This window comes from Triturus cristatus, chromosome 9 (genome assembly GCF_964204655.1).
Source record: "Triturus cristatus chromosome 9, aTriCri1.1, whole genome shotgun sequence".
Taxonomy (NCBI): Eukaryota; Metazoa; Chordata; class Amphibia; order Caudata; family Salamandridae; genus Triturus; species Triturus cristatus.
In genome coordinates, this window is record NC_140592.1 from 881,067,418 (window position 1) to 881,083,526 (window position 16,109).

Here is a 16,109-nt window from a genome sequence, read left to right on the forward strand (position 1 = left end):
ACTATTAATGTGTTTGTGTGAAATTTAATCAACATTACTAATGTACGAAATAAAGGAAAACAAAGAGGGGAGTAGAGAGGTACCACTCAGCGAGTGGTGGAGGTGGATACTTCCTCCCGGTCAATAGTACATAAACAAAGGGATCCACCCACGAGTACAAGAGATCACTCGATTACTCAATGTGTATTCCACGGTCGTGGAGAATACACATTATTTGTTTAAATACCCCTCACACACCAAAAGGGCCCTTGGTGTCATGCTTCATCATAGGGGTCTTCCTGCCCCTCTACGGGACAGGGCGTGCTACGACCTACGAATACGCGGGAGCACTGTTGTTAATGAGACAGCTATGTGTGATGCGGGGGTGTGAGAGGAAGGGTCAGGAGTGAATAAAGAGTGAGTTAAAAAATACCTGGCTCTCAGGTCTAGGAAAATTTATTCTGCCGGTCGAGCTGGTATTATTAAAAGGTGGGGTGAGGAGGGTATAAGCCTCAATGAGCTATAACTCCCAGTGGTGTCGACATGTTTCGAAGCTTCCCCAAGCTTCTTCGTCAGGACCTTAAGGATCCCTTCCTGTCACTAACTGTGTTGTGTTTATAAAAAAGATGAAAAATTAGATGATATGTAAAAGGAAGTAAATAGCCTCCACGGAATAAATGCCTTAATAGGTCTTACATAGTCCTATTAACCTAGAGGAAATAAAAGGCGAATTAATTAAGTAGGAAGTAACTCAATCCATTCCGTGAGTATGGTGATCTGTAAAAAAAAGTGAAGGGTGCTGGTCTCTTTAACGCTATCGATAACGTTATCACGTGATCTGTGGTGAAGTCACTGTGTGATAAATGGACATACAACATAAAACATAACACACGCACACAACAGAAAGCACACACTCTATTTGAAAAAATAGTTCAATGTATATCCATGTCACAGTAAAGATCCCCACAAAGGTATGGACATACTTGCTAGCAGAAGATAAGTAACCTCATGAGCTCGTAAACCGAGTGGTGGGCGTGCCAAATAGGCCACCTGCATGAAGAGAGGAACCAAAGAGGACAAAGTTGGCCAATGATTAAAAATATAAGCGTTGTCAAAACGAATTATCAATTTCCACTGAAACCGCCGTACTTACGACTCCAGGGATCAGTGTCCCGCCAGATCAACCACCCCGGTCGGCTCCGTCGATGGAACTGAATCGGAGGGTGCTATGTTTAAATAGCCGCATCAATTAGGGAAAAAGCGCGAAAAAAGTGAATGCCCAATGCGCGCTGATTCTGCACGTAAGGACCCGGCTTTTTTGCCACTCTGTCAGATCGTCACTAATGATATGGGGCTATGTAATCTATCACTATTGTGAACCCTTTCCTTTCTATGTGAGGTTATACCACTCCCTCCATACACATAGACTGAGTGCAACGCTAATATTTTTAATCATTGGCCAACTTTGTCCTCTTTGGTTCCTCTCTTCATGCAGGTGGCCTATTTGGCACGCCCACCACTCGGTTTACGAGCTCATGAGGTTACTTATCTTCTGCTAGCAAGTATGTCCATACCTTTGTGGGGATCTTTACTGTGACATGGATATACATTGAACTATTTTTTCAAATAGAGTGTGTGCTTTCTGTTGTGTGCGTGTGTTATGTTTTATGTTGAATGTCCATTTATCACACAGTGACTTCACCACAGATCACGTGATAACGTTATCGATAGCGTTAAAGAGACCAGCACCCTTCACTTTTTTTTACAGATCACCATACTCACGGAATGGATTGAGTTACTTCCTACTTAATTAATTCGCCTTTTATTTCCTCTAGGTTAATAGGACTATGTAAGACCTATTAAGGCATTTATTCCGTGGAGGCTATTTACTTCCTTTTACATATCATCTAATTTTTCATCTTTTTTATAAACACAACACAGTTAGTGACAGGAAGGGATCCTTAAGGTCCTGACGAAGAAGCTTGGGGAAGCTTCGAAACATGTCGACACCACTGGGAGTTATAGCTCATTGAGGCTTATACCCTCCTCACCCCACCTTTTAATAATACCAGCTCGACCGGCAGAATAAATTTTCCTAGACCTGAGAGCCAGGTATTTTTTAACTCACTCTTTATTCACTCCTGACCCTTCCTCTCACACCCCCGCATCACACATAGCTGTCTCATTAACAACAGTGCTCCCGCGTATTCGTAGGTCGTAGCACGCCCTGTCCCGTAGAGGGGCAGGAAGACCCCTATGATGAAGCATGACACCAAGGGCCCTTTTGGTGTGTGAGGGGTATTTAAACAAATAATGTGTATTCTCCACGACCGTGGAATACACATTGAGTAATCGAGTGATCTCTTGTACTCGTGGGTGGATCCCTTTGTTAATGTACGAAATATACGTGGGATTTGCATTTTGCATGGCTAAAATAATTTGTAATTAACATATGTACGCATACTAATACTAGAAAAATAGAATATCGCATGATATATGTTGCTTTTGTGATGTTATCGTATGTTGCACCAGATGACATCACTGGGTGAATATGAACTCTTTAAATGTCGCCATATGCTAGATAATTACAAGCACATAGGGGAATTAGTGAGGGTTTAACATTTTATTCGTTATTTCTATGTTTTAATTACTTTTTGTGTTTGTTTCGCTTAAGTTGTCCTTTGGGCCTAAAATCAAGATGGCCGCCTGACATGCTCGAAGCGATGGCCACCATTCCACGAGGTTTCGGGTGAAGTGCGCCTGCGCCAACCCCACGTACCAGTGGCCTCGTCATGACCCCAGACTCGATGTGCCTTAGCAAGGTCACGATGGGATGCTTGCCAAATGTTCAAACAAAGAACTTATGCAAGGAACCGGATGGATCATGCCTGACGATATGATATCATGAACTGTGTGAAACTTCACCGGACGATCCCACCAACCAATGGGATGAGCCCAAATTCTCAAAATTTTAACTTTTAGTCCTTATTTCCATTATATAAATGACGTTAGAATAGAGAGGTTAGTTCGTTCGTTCGTTAGTTCCTGTTCGTTCATTCTCTATCTCATACTTCCCTTTTGCTGACGGAGTCGACGGTGATGCTACGTGACGGCTGTGTTCCTGAATCTTTGACAGACTGAATTGCTGCTCAATTTCTTGATGAACTAAAGACTTACGAAAATCTATGGGCACTGATCGATACTTGCATGTCTCTGGTCCTTGACCTGATCTGTGGGACTGTAGCGTGTTGACGACTAAATTTGATGACTTAGAGGACGACCGATAGCCAGAATATGTAAATATGGTGTTCTGTGATTTGCGTAATGATTCATAAATTTACTAGATGGAACTAAAATTCTTGCATTATTTAGATAAACAAAAATATTGATTAACAAGAAATTGTGTTTGGTCGTTTATTGAAAGGAGGTAGATCAGGATCATTGAGTATGCTTTAGCTGGACTAAATCATCAATACCAAACAACTAATTGATCCGTCGATCACGTGGAAGGAGTATCTTGATGTTTAGGGTTAAGATGTGCAGTAATAAGGGGATTAATGTATAGAAATGTAAATAATTTTTCTCTCTATAGGTTATAAGGTATTCCTTTCATGACAGCGCTTGGAAACAGTAATTCCTGCTGTAAGTGCAGACCAGTGAGAAGCGAAGTGTGAATGTTGGTGTTATGGGCCCCACCAATGATTGTACGAGTGAATGTGTTAATGTTTGGTCTGTGACGAAAGGAGGATATATTAGGTACGGGGTTTTGTCTTGATTCCCGTTACCCAGGTTTCCGCGCTGCATCAGTTTTTCTGGTAGCAAGATGATGGTTATTATTGTTTTGGTTTAGTGATTATTGCTTGTACATTGCTTATTGATTATTGAATATTGATTAGTATTGGTTCATGTATTAACACTCTATGTTGAGTCGCGTCAGGTTCTATGTTGTTTGCACAGCTTCTGGGATGTAGGAAGTCGGAAGTTTGTAACGGTTCCGTAGTAGAGCAGAGGTAAGCACTGCTCTCGTGAAAGACGGAATTGTTGTTGCCCTGTAGGTACACAGGGGAAACGTGTAACGAGTGAAGTTGCACGACGCATTGTCTGGGTTCGGTTCGGTGACATCGTCGTGTGTTGCCATTAGAAATATCTCCTGTATGAAAGAAGTGTATGGTAGCGAAGGTCACCTGTGAAATTTTGGTCTTAGGTACCAGGAGTCCAGAAGGTACTCTGATAACGCTTATCACTGGAAAGGTAATAGGTGTTCCCTTAGCTTGCTTGAAGGATAAAGTAGAGCGAAGTGCTACTTTGTTAATGAATGTCATAATTCTGTAGTAGGACAGACTGTTCGCTGTTCTCGGGAAAGACAGAATTCTGTGTGAATGTACTACATTTTTTCTGTGTGAAAGTGCGTGAATGGAAAGGCATTCAGGTTAATTGTGAAACTCTGGTTTTATTTCTCAGGAGCATTGGGTCTCCAACTAGGTGTCTTAATTATGGAGAAATGGTTAGCTAATGCTTGTTAGAAGGGTAAGGTAGAGGGATGTGCAACTTCATCAACGGAAGTAACGATTCCGTAGTAGGACAGAGGTAAGCGCTGCTCTCGGGAAAGACGGAATTCTTGTGAGAAAGGTCATTGACTGTTCTTTGGTTAACGAAGCGGACAATGGTGGCATTTTTATGTCGTTACTAACAGATTTGTGAATTAGAAAAATGTAAAAAGCTTACCGAGAGAATTTTGTAAAGGAGGGGTCATCAGGAGCAGGAGCTGCGGCAGTGGCTGATGACGTCAGAAAGACCGCGCTGGGATTGGCCAGTCAGCTAGAGATGTAGACGCTCTTGGTTGGTGCGTTAGTGTACGCCGTGCTAGGAGTGGAGAATTACAGGGTGACGTAGACGCTCCGGACTGGTACGTTAGTGTGAGTCACGCTGGGATTGGAGAATTGCAGAAGTGTCGTAGACGCTCCGGATTGGTACGTTAGTGTGAGTCGCGCTACGATTGGTCAAGAACAACAGTACAGTCGTAAGGAGAGACTAGCGATACACGGAAGGCAGAAAAAATGTATAACGATCCACCAGAAAATGAGAAAAAGTCCTGGTTTGGGAAAATTAAGAAGTGGTTTAAAAAGGACAAACCGATTGTGACTAGGGAAGGACAGTTACTTCCTCCACCGGAAACCCCTGCATCCTTTATGGTTGCGAAATACGGATATCATACTTGTATTTGGTTAGACAATTGGGTAAAATACACTAGAAACGACGGAGTCTTGGCATTTCCATAGCATGGTTCATTCAATTTAGCAGTTTTGAGAAATTTGAGGGAAAGAATGATGAATCTAGAACCGAGACCTAGATCCGACACAGTTTGAAGCATTGACCGAATGGGAAGATGAAATGCATGACAGAGAGAGACAGAGGATTGGCGGAAGGTATAAGTACATGTTTGGTAGATATGGGCATGACACTCATGATGAGAGAATGAGAAGGTGGCGGAATGCAAGTATGACTGCAGGTCTGTTTCCTGTAAGAACTGCTGAAGAAGTTGGAGGTAGAAAATGTACAGAAAAGAGACATAATGTAGAATCAGGAGGGTATGGAGTGCATGAATCGGAGGATGATGTTCTTGATGACATGTTTTATAAAAATCCACCTCCGTATCAACCAGAATCTGAAATGTTGACACCAAGTGCCCCAAAGAGAGAATCTTTTCGAATCATTAAGTGTCCCAAGAATTAGGGAAAAATAATTCCATTAGAGAGGTAGAGAGAAAGTCGGATAATAAGGTAAATGGTGAAAATTCGGCAGAATTAGCAAAAACAACTTTAGAATTAACTGAAAAGATAAGAGAATTGACCAAAAATCTAGAAGCTGTAACTGTTCCAGTGACTATAGGCCCTGTGATGCCTATTTTTGATAAACAGAAAGATAGTGAACATTGTTTAACGGTTCCTTATAATAGCAATAAACAGATTGAGAAGCCGAAACAGAGCCTAAATGAAAATCCATGGAGACAGACAACGAGTATGATCGAACCAAATGTTTTGAGTAACCCATTTATAGGTCCAAATGTAGCGGAAAGACATACAATGACAATGGAATCAATATTAGAGACACAAAGGGATTCAGAACGAAGTCATGTAGAGAAACCAGTAGGTCCATCTTCAGAAGAATTGAGTGAATGGTTGAGGAGCTTGCAGAGAAAAGACAAAGAATCCCAATCAACAGATGTGGCTAAACTACGAATGGTATTGGAAGAGTTAATAGTAGGAACTATCCCCACGGAGAAATTAAAAACTTATCAGGATGAGGAGTTACTATTTTTGTGCAAAAGTGTAAGATGGAGAGCGAAAAATCTGCATGAAAGACTAGAAGAAGTAGCAAATGAAATGGGTGTTGATATTGAAACGGTAAAGGCTTTACAAAAACCATATCAAATAGATTTTACTGAAAAAGATATTGAAAATTTGAACACCACAGGACGGATAAATCAGATTAAGAAAATAATTATTTTGTTGAGAAAATGGGGAGATGTAGATTAATGGAGAAGCAGGTGGTACCGAAAACGAGATGATACCTCAGATAAAACATTTGCAGCATTCCCGGTGAGAGAAAAGGAAAAGGTAGTAACAGAATGTCCCATGAGAGAAATTCCAGGAGGAGGATATGTACATGTTCCATGGACTAGACAAGATATTTTGACATTTACAAATGAATTTCCTCGACTACGCGAAAAGCCTGTCGAGTGGTATAGGCAAGTGGACAGATTTGTGAAGTTATCTAAAGTATTATGGATTGATTTGAATAGCCTATTTGACATAATAGTACCAGCAGATTTATGGACAGAATGTAAGCTAATGATAAATTGGCCAACACAGGAATACCATAGGGATCCAAAGACAGGGGCTCCTGATCCAGAGGTTATGAATAAATATGAACAGGTTATTGCCTTTCTGAAAAATAAAGTACCACCTAAAGATACAGATTGGGTGAAAATTAATAGAACTCATCCGGAAAGCAAGAAGTCGGTACATGCATATTACGAAAGGCTGATTTTGGCCTTTAAACAGTTCAGTGGTGATGAAAATTTGAGTGAAAAGGATTTAAGTCATTTTGTATACAGATTTGTATATGGTCTACGTCCAGAGATTAGTGAGATGATCAAACAACATACTGTAGATTGGCAAAATAAGAAAATAGATGAAGTATTGAGACATGCAAAATATTTCAGTGATGAGATTGAAGCAAAACAGCGTAAATTGAAAGAGAAAGCCATGTGGGCACAAGTAAAAGTGGCAGAGAGGCAGGAGGCTCAGTTAGCAGAACAAGCAAATAATACAGGCCCCAGACAAAAATTCATTCCTGGGAAAGGTAAGGGAAATTTCAATATAGAAGAAGCTAAAAAGAAATTCCCATGTCATAATTGCAGTAGAGTAGGGCATTGGAAATCCGAGTGTAAATTTCCCCCAAGTACTAACAATGAAAATGCATAATTGAATCCACAGGTGCAGAATGAGGTGAGTGGTCAACCGCAGCGACAGCAGCAGGTTGTTACCCAACAGAATCAGGTGCCAAAACCGCCTTTTCCACAAAGCAAAAACTCACAGTAATACAGTAATGAGACAGGATTCTACAACGAAGAACAGGTAACTAAGCTGCCGCGCGCTAGTGCTGTTTCGCAGTATTGGCTACAACGCGATGAGAGTGATTCAGAAGAGGGTTATTGACGGTGCCAAAGGGAGGAAGACGAGTGCGTACTTGGCGCAACTCTAGAAGTAGACCAGACAGGCCCATTTGTGGATGGGAAGATAATTAATGAAAATATTGCTTTCCTAGTCGATACTGGTGCTACTCGATCAACTGTTAGGTCAGCTGATGTTAAGAATCTTCCTCTCTCGGATGAAACAATCCAAGTAGTTGGTGTATCCAACAGACAGATTATAACTTATCGTACAGAACCAGTGAAAGTTAGCATAGGGAAATTCTCAGAAATGCACCGCTTTTTCGTGTGCGATACAAGTCCTGTAAATTTGTTAGGTAGGGATTTGCTGTGTAAAATGAATTGCACTATATTCTGTACCCCTGATGGGATAGCATTTGAAACTCCTGATGAAGATGTGTTGTGTAAAATGACTATAGCAAACAGGGAGAATGAGGTTACTGAAGCTTATGCTGTATTTAACCCTGATGAATTACCTAAAGAATTGAAACAGTCCGTAAAAGCCGAAGTTTGGGATTTCACAGGAGAAGATGTGGGACTAATGAGAAATGTAGATCCAGTAAAAATAACAGTGACGTAAGCTATCCAAATGTCCCTCAATATCAATTGACATCCTGAAATAATTGAAGGAGTTACTCCTGTGATTGAAAAGATGATCAAACAAGGCATTCTGAGAGAAATAATGAGTAGTCCATGTAATTCTCCGATTATGGGACTGAAAAAACCTCATGGAAAGTTCAGGATAGTGAAAGATTTGAGAAAGATAAACAAAATTGTTGTATCTTGCTGTCCCATTGTACCAAATCCATCAGTGATTTTGTATCAGATTCCCCATGATGCAGAATGGTATACAGTGATTGATCTATGCCATGTTTTCTTTTCCATTCCATTGCACCATGACAGTCAGCAGATTTTAGCGTTTCGTTTTGACAAACGTATTTTGGCTTGGTGCCGAATTCCACAGGGGTATACAGAAAGCCCCTCAATATTTAATCAGATATTGAAGAAATCCTTAGAGAGTCTAGAAATGCCCGAAAATTCAGTGTTAGTCCAATACATCAACGACCTTCTTGTGGCGTGGAAAACCCGAGAAGCTTGTGAAATAGGCACTATAGCCTTTCTGAATCATCTGGCTGATGGAGGACTTAAAGTGTCACCATCAAAATTACAATTGTGCAAGAAGGAAGTACAATATTTGGGCCATAATATTGAAAAAGGACTGAAAAAGATAACAATAGACAGAATCAGGATCATAAAAGGAATGAGAGCTCCCATGACTCAAAGAGAGGTGAGAATGTTTCTTGGAATGGTTGGATACTGTCGCCAGTGGATTAGCAATTTCTCTTTGATTGCAAAGCCTTTGGTACGTTTGACAATAAGTGATGTGAGAGATCCCATTGATTTGAATAAAGAAGAATTGGCAACTTTTAAGCGTTTGAGAGATGGGTTGTGTGAAGCACCTGCATTAGGTATGCCTGATTATGAAAAGGAATTTGAGTTGTATTGCAGTGAGAGAAATGGATGTGCACTCTCTGTTCTAATACAGAAGCATGGAAAACTGAGGAGACCAATTGCATACTTCTCATGAATGCTAGACCCAGTAGCTGTAGCCTTACCTGGGTGCTTGAAAGCAGTGGCTGCTACCTGTCGAAGTTTGGAACAGAGTGAAGGAATTGTGATGGGACATCCTGTGAAAGTGTTTGTACCTCATGACGTGGCAATCCTTTTAACAAGGAGTCGCACTCAGTACATGACACATAGTCGGCTAACTAAGTATGAGAAAGTCATATTAGGTGCAACAAATGTAAGTCTTGTGAGATGCATGAATGTGAATCCTTCAACGTTGCTGCCTGATGCTGAGAATGTGGAGGTCAGAGATGAAGCAGATCATGATTGTCTGGATGTACTCGATTTCTGTACCAAACCACGTCCTGACATAAAGGATGTACCATTACCAGAGAGTGATTTCGTGATGTTTGTAGATGGGTCTTGCTTGAGAACAGATGATGGAATGTTGAGTGCAGCATATGCAGTATGCACAGTTGCAGCAGTAATGGAAGCATCCTACCTGAAAAGAGTAAAATCGGCCCAAGTAGCTGAACTTGTCGCTTTAACTAGAGCATGTAAGATTGGGAAGAGTGTGAGAGTGACTGTGATAACTGACAGCCAGTACGGATTCGGTGTTGTGCATGACTTTGGCCAGATATGGCTGCAGAGAGGGTTTTTGACATCAAGTGGAACTCCCATTAAGAATGTTGAGGTGGTTGGGAAATTGCTTGAGGCGATACAGCTGCCTAGGCAATTGGCTGTTGTGAAGTGTGCTGCCCACAGTCAGACTGGTGATTACATCACCATTGGTAATAAGTACGCCAATGATATGGCTCAATTCTGTGCACGTAATCAGAATTCGATAAACAGGGCGAAGGAGAAGGAAGTGATTTCTTGCACATTGATGTTTACTAACACTGTAGGTACCTTGGAGGAAGTGAGGCAATTGCAGGAAGAAGCAGGAGATAAGGACATTAAGCAGTGGGTAAAAGCAGGATGTGCACCAAGGGAAAAGGATCATGAGTGGGTCTATCGGGATGGAAGACCAGTTATGCCTGATAGCATGATGTCTGCCATGGCACGGATGTATCATGGTCAGGGACACATAGGGAGAGATGCTATGATCAGGTCGTTTAAGCAGACCTGGTACAATGCAAAATTTTGACTTGTAGCAGAGAGTCTTTGTCAGAGATGCCTAATATGTCAGCAATACAACCCTGGAAGAAAGACAGTAGTGAGGGCCTTTTACCAGAATGCAAGTGGATTTCATTGAGATGCCTCCCTGTAACAGGTTGAGGTATGTTCTAGTTATTGTCTGTTTGTTTTCTAGATGGGTGGAAGCATTCCCAACAAGGAGAAATGATGGAATAACAGTGGCAAAATTACTTTTGAGGGGATATATCCCTAGATTCGGGTTCCCAGTAACAATTGAATCAGACCGAGGAAGACATTTTCATAATGAGATCATAAAAGTGATTTGTGAAGCATTGAATGTACAACAGAAACTACATTGTGCCTATCGCCCTGAGGCTTCTGGTGTGGTGGAACAGATGAATGGTACTATTAAAAACAGGATAGGGAAAATGTGTTTAGCCACAGATATGAAATGGCCTGATGTCTTGCCTCTAGTGCTCATGACTATTAGATCAATTTCAGACAGAACTACAGGATTGAGCCCCCATGAAATCATCATGGGTAGAGCGATGCGGCATGTGTTCATACCAGTCAACAAGCTGTTGCCTATAACCGATGACATGGTTGGATTACTGTAAAAGCCTGGCTGACGCAGTTCATTCTGTGTTTCATCAGGTTGGAGCGGATGCCACCACCCTTGAAAAGAAGCAAGCCCATGATCTGAGCCCAGTGGACTGGGTAAGAATTAAAGTACACAGAAGAAGAAACTGTTTGGTTCCAAGGTGGAGAAAACTACGACAAGTTATTTTGACCACTACAACAGCTGTGAAGTGTGCTGGACTGAAAAACTGGATTCATGCAAGTCACACATTGAGAAGCCCAAATCCAGTGGATAGCACATAAAAGGAATATTTTGACCAATCAGAATCTAGTACTGAATCAGATGACGAAGAGACAAAAACAAAAGAAAACCCTGAAATGGGGGAATCAGAGTCAAATCTAACTTTTGTCCCCAGAAGTATTTCCTTGAGAAGAAGGCTACAGATTTCTGATACCAGCTCAGACTCAGAGACTGAACAAGGAACTCAATGTTCTAGAAAAGAAAAAGACAGTGAAAAGACAATTAAAGAAATTACTGAGAGAGAAGTTCAAGATAAAAGATTGAGAGAAATTCCACCTGAAATAACAAATTTAGATGGACAGGTGCCAGATACAGAGAGAGAGGGAAAGATTTCTGTGGAAGACCCCCGAGGGGGTGTAGGGAATTCCAACATCCAGTTAGAAGTAGGGACAAGTAGTCAGCAGGAAGATTGCGTGCCGGAGATTCGAGGAGGGACAGAAGTAGGTAAAAACGAAAGAAGTGGTGGAAAAAGAAGCAGTTGAACGTAAAAAGCAAGTTGAAACAGAGTCAGAGGAAAGTGAAGACGAAGTACCTGAAGGTCGAGTTCTAAGAAAGAGAGCTTGGAGAACGAAAAAAGAATTATAATGGAAGTAAACTGAAAAGAGCAGCAAAACACGACGTTTGGCCAAATAAAATAAAAAGACTGAGATATCGACTGACAAGAGTAAATTCACCAAGAGCTGAAGAAGTGAATGAAGTAACGAGTCAAGAGAAATCAAAAGAAGAAGAAATAGTTGTAATTAATGAAAGCAAAAGAACGAGGAAACCTGACCAGGAGTATAAGTCACCAGAATGGACGTATGTGGCCCTGCCTTAAGTAAAAGAAGAGGTGGATAGCCAAGGAAATCCAGAGGTGATTGTACCGGAAGTGGTTGAGGAGAACGAAGAATCGGAAATCCTGAGAGTTATCTTGTCCGATATTGGAGAAGAAGCAGATGTTCAGGACATTCTGTATTCAGATCACGAAGGAAAAGTGAAAGATGATGAGATGCCTTACTGAATGAGACAAGAAAGCTGCTAATGGAAAGACAATAAAATACGGGAAAAAGACAAAAACTGGTAGAACCAAGTAGGTGATTAGAGCCTTGGGTTAGACAAACTAGTTGTGAAGTAGAATGTAAAATGTGTTGTTGTTGTACAGGATTACTAATGCTTCTATGGAGTATACTTCCTCTAATGATCTCATTTAAGGTTACTATATATACAATAGAAGGACATAGTGAAAACCAAACTAATATAGAAAGAATTCAAAAGGTAGCTCCAACTAGAATAGATAGAAACTATTTGCATAAAGACAGGTCTATAACTGATTTTTCTAAAAATGTATTTTCAAAATTGTTGCATAAATATGTAAAGACAATGGACATAAGGGACTGCTACGTTTGTATGCAGTTACCTGCATCTGTATCAGAGGGAGTGACTTATCACCGCCTTCCAGTAACTTATGGAATAACATGTCGTGTGATAGCTAGTTTATTTTATCAAACAGGGAAATTAGAGTATTATTTTTCAGATGTAGATAACATATTTTCACAAGTACCATCAATTAACAAGCTAAACAATGTAAAACCTGCAAAGGTATTAGGTGAATTTTTCTTAGAGACTAAAGAACTAACATTGGAAATATATATTTAAAAACAATTTGACTTGCAGTTTAAAGAAAGAAGAAAATACATTTTTGGATATGGTTGAAGAAAGGAGATTGAAAATGCAAAGGAAGGCATCTGAAGGAAAAGTGGAGAAGACAGTCTGGGATGTAGAAATGGAAAAACACTTGAAAGGAGAAGCTAGTCCAACTATGGCTTTAGATTGGCCTCAGAAAGGGAAATTGTGTATTAGAAGGAATCAAACTGGATATGATAATTACTTTGTAGGTAATAGTGAGTGCCATGATACATACTGAATCATGGGTGGATGGGGATTTAAAGGTGGAAATGATCCAGTTTTTCCTGGATTATACTTTATTTGCGGGAACAAGGCGTATTATCGTTTGCCAGACCATTGGTATGGCACATAATATGTAGGCCTGGTTTTCCCGAAGATTTTTCATATGGAAGGAGGAGAGGATGGTGTACATAACTTAGGTAGCTATTTAGCATGTAGGAAGAGAGAATCTTGGTCAGAATTTGTGGGTGATATCTTTGGAGCATTGATACCAGCAGTGGGAATATCTCTGAATGAAAACAAAATTAGAAGGCTTTCAACAGTAGTGGATCGCTTGTCAACAAGCACCGCTGGAGGATTTTTATTGGTAAACACTGAAATGGTTGCCATGCGTGCCATGGTAATGCAAAATCGACTTGCCCTTGATATATTATTGGCAAAGGAGGGTGGAGTCTGTGGAATGCTGACAGTTCCACATTGTTGTACTTACATTCCAGAGGAAAGTAAAGATTTGAAAATGTATATTAAAAATATAACTGAACTGCATGATGAAATTGCACCACTGGAGGTTGAAGTTATTTGGGAAAAGATTGGAAAGAAAATATCTGCTATTAGGAATGTATTAGTAAACCTAGGTAGTACCTTTTTAGGTAGAATCTTATTTCCATTAACATGTGTGATTTTCCTAGTATTAATATTAAGATTAGGGTGTCTTTGCCATACAAAGAAGAAAATTCTGATAAAGTTAAAAAGAGAAAATTTAAGGAGAGAAGATAAGAGACAAGAGAGGGAATTTTAAGAAATAGAATTAGAAGAAGTTAAGGAAAACATGTATAAGACAGCTAAAAGAGAAGAGACTGGGGAGACTGAGTTGTGAATAAAAACAAGAACTCGCTTCGATTCCATAAAAGTGATACAAAATTTTAATGGTGTGGTGATATAATCACCAAAGGGGGGATTGATGGAGCGGGTAGTACAAAATGTTGTATACCCCCCCAATCTGCATGTATATACTAATTAGAATAATCTATTAATTATAATACTATTAATGTGTTTGTGTGAAATTTAATCAACATTACTAATGTACAAAATATACGTGGGATTTGCATTTTGCATGGCTAAAATAATTTGTAATTAACATATGTACGCATACTAATACTAGAAAAATAGAATATCGCATGATATATGTTGCTTTTGTGACGTTATCGTATGTTGCACCAGATGACATCACTGGGTGAATATGAACGCTTAAAATGTTGCCATATGCTAGATAATTACAAGCACATAGGGGAATTAGTGAGGGTTTAACATTTTATTCGTTATTTCTATGTTTTAATTACTTTTTGTGTTTGTTTCGCTTAAGTTGTCCTTTGGGCCTAAAATTAAGATGGCCGCCTGACATGCTCGACGCGATGGCCACCATTCCACGAGGTTTCGGGTGAAGTGCGCCTGCGCCAACCCCACGTACCAGTGACCTCGACATGACCCCAGACTCGATGTACCTTAGCAAGGTCACGATGGGATGCTTGCTAAATGTTCAAACAAAGGACTTATGCCAGGAACCGGATGGATCATGCCTGACGATATGACCTCATGAACTGTGTGAAACTTCACCGGACGATCCCAACCAACCAATGGGATGAGCCCAAATTCTCAAAATTGTAACTTTCAGTCCTTATTTCCATTATATAAATGACTTTAGAATAGAGAGGTTAGTTTGTTCGTTAGTTAGTTCCTGTTCGTTCATTCTCTATCTCATACTTCCCTTTTGCTGACGGAGACGACGGTGATGCTACGTGACGGCTGTGTTCCTGAATCTTTGACAGACTGAATTGCTGCCCAATTTCTTGATGAACTAAAGACTTACGAAAATCTATGGGCACTGATCGATACTTGCACGTCTCTGGTCCTTGACCTGATCTGTGGGACTGTAGCGTGCTGATGACTAAATTTGATGACGTAGAGGACGAACGATAGCCAGAATAGGTAAATATGGTGTTCTGTGATTTGCGTAATGTTTAATAAATTTACTAGATGGAACTAAAATTCTTGCATTATTTAGATAAACAAAAATATTGATTAACAAGAAATTGTGTTTGGTCGTTTATTGAAAGGAGGTAGATCAGGATCATTGAGTATGCTTTAGCTGGACTAAATCATCAATACCAAACAACTAATTGATCCGTTGATCACGTGGAAGGAGTATCTTGATGTTTAGGGTTAAGATGTGCAGTAATAAGGGTGTTAGTGTATAGAAATGTAAATAATTTTTCTCTCTATAGGTTGTAAGGTATTCCTTTCATGTCAGCGCTTGGAAACAGTCATTCCTCCTGTAAGTGCAGACCAGTGAGAATCGAAGTGTGAATGTTGGTGTTATGGGCCCCACCCTTGATTGTACGAGTGAATGTGTTAATGTGATATCTGGTCTGTCACAAAGGGAGGATATATTAGGTACAGGGTTTTGTCTTGATTCCCGTTACCCAGGTTTCCGCGCTGCATCAATGGCACCGACGTGTACTCACTGTAGGGGCGCACTTGTCCACGACGTACCCATTCAGTCAATGGGAGCCCATGTACATGTCGTACGACCGACTCCCATTGACTTCTATGGGAGTCCGTCCGAACCGTGTCTGACAGCATACGGCCGCATCGTACTCGCTCAGTCGCACTGCAGGACTCCGGCTCGGTCGGAAAACACTCCGGATCTGGCTCGGTCAGAGTGCTTTCTGACCCGGATCGGAATCGGCCCCTTAGTCCTTTCTTCATCTCATCAGCCCTTTGAGCACTAGAGCTGTAATCGGATATGCAATCTGACATTTAACAAAAAAAGTAAGATATTTTCCAATTACAGAAATTCTACCTGCAGAACCCACTCAATTCCCCCTAACCCATAGGACCATAATCAATGAAGTGTAATTCATTTTGCTGATGCTTTAACAAGTAGCTACA